Here is a 1,722-nt window from a genome sequence, read left to right on the forward strand (position 1 = left end):
CTGATTCCTCCAGCTCCATTTTTATTCCTCAAGATTGCTTTGGCTGTTTGGGGTCTTTTGTGTTTCCATACATATTGTAAAATTTTGTTCTAATTCTGTGAAAAATGCCATTGGTAATATGATAGGGACTGCATTGAATCTGTCGATTGCTTTGGGTAGTATAGTCATTTTCACAGTATTGATCCTTCCAATCCAAGAACATGGTACATCTCTCCATCTGCTTTTGTCATCTTTGATTTCTTTCCTCAGTGTCTTATAGGTTTCTGAGTACAGGTCTTTTGTCTCCTTAGGTAGGTTTATTCCTAGATATTGTATTCTTTTTGTTGTGATGGTAGATGGGATTGTTTCCTTAACTTCTCTCTCTTTTCTCTCTCTCTCTCTTTTTTTTTTTAATTTGGCTGTGTCAAGTGGCTTACGGGATCTTAGTTCCCTGACCAGGAATCAAACCTGGGCCCTGGCAGTGAAAGTGCCAAGTCCTAACCACTGGACCACCAGGGAATTCCCAGGGTTGCGTATTTGCAATTTGCTGCAAGTGAATCAATGAATAAGTTTCTCTATTTCTTTATTATGTGTTCAAGTACCATAGACCCAGAGTCAGAAAACCTGATGCAACTCTGTTAGAAATGAATTAGTTATCACATAATCAAACCATTTTAAAGGTAAAAATATGGAAATCCAGAAGAATTCTTAATTTCCCATAATTACAGTTCTTGTTAGAGAGGACCTTCACTGCAGCATATCAGTGTGGCATCATATAACAATTCTCAGAATGCCAAAGGCTAAGATTTCAAACAAAATCCTTCATTTGGGATTGGTACACAGTATAGTATGGCTGTCTGAATGTTTTCTCTCTAGTTATACAGTGCGTGACCAACTTAGTTGGGTGAGGTAAGTTTAAAAAGGGGTTTTTTTCAGGAAAGTTTTTTTTTTTTTTTTAAATAAAAAGGTGTATAATCATTGGAAAATATTTGTAACTTACAGGAGTATATATAAAGAAGAACATAATCTAATCTGTAATCTTCCTGCCTTTAGATAACCACTCTAAACATGCCAGCATTTCTTTTCTTTGAGTTTATTATTATTTTTACAAAACTATTGTTAGGGAATTCAACATTCATTTATTTAATAAAGGCAAGAGTTGGGAGGAAGGTACATACCTATCTCGTTAACACTTAATTCTTGACATTTTCATTTGAGTTTCTAATGTTTCAAATGTGAGAAGCTGACTTTGCTGCTTTAGCATTCTTTAGGGCATAAGGGCAAACAGTTTGTCTTTTGACTGTTGATTTATTACTTCACTGTTGTAATTACCTTAGCTGTATAGGGTATAAACCTCTTTACATTGAAATGTGCTCCCACCACACACACAAATACATTTTATTTACTTTCATGTGGATTTCAGAATTATCTTGTCAAGATGCATAATATAGGCCCACTAAAATTATAATTTCTATCACATTGAACCTATAAATCTTGAGAAGAATTGTAATGTTTATATATTTGTTTCTTCTAAGATTTAGAAAAATCTAGATTCTGTCTTCTATTAAAATATATTTGTTGGTATTTTTACAGAAGTTTGTTTTTAAAAAATATTTTGGACCTATGCAAACATTGTTAAAATTATTTCTAGAATAATTCTATTCATTAAATTTTGCCATTTTAGCTTTTTATTTTTTTCCTGCTGTTGACACATAACTAGTTATTGTTGATGTGGAGAAAAGT

At 32.9% G+C, this 1,722-nt stretch overlaps 1 non-coding gene across 1 annotated transcript; it reads right to left on the minus strand.

Annotated features, from left to right (window-relative positions):
- Positions 1-426: 426 nt before the first annotated feature.
- TRNAE-UUC (transfer RNA glutamic acid (anticodon UUC)) lies at positions 427-498 on the minus strand. The gene has a single exon. It is a non-coding gene; the product is annotated as a tRNA-Glu (tRNA).
- Between the last annotated feature and the right edge of the window lie 1,224 nt (positions 499-1,722).

The sequence above is a fragment of the Globicephala melas genome, chromosome 7 (assembly GCF_963455315.2).
Source record: "Globicephala melas chromosome 7, mGloMel1.2, whole genome shotgun sequence".
Taxonomy (NCBI): Eukaryota; Metazoa; Chordata; class Mammalia; order Artiodactyla; family Delphinidae; genus Globicephala; species Globicephala melas.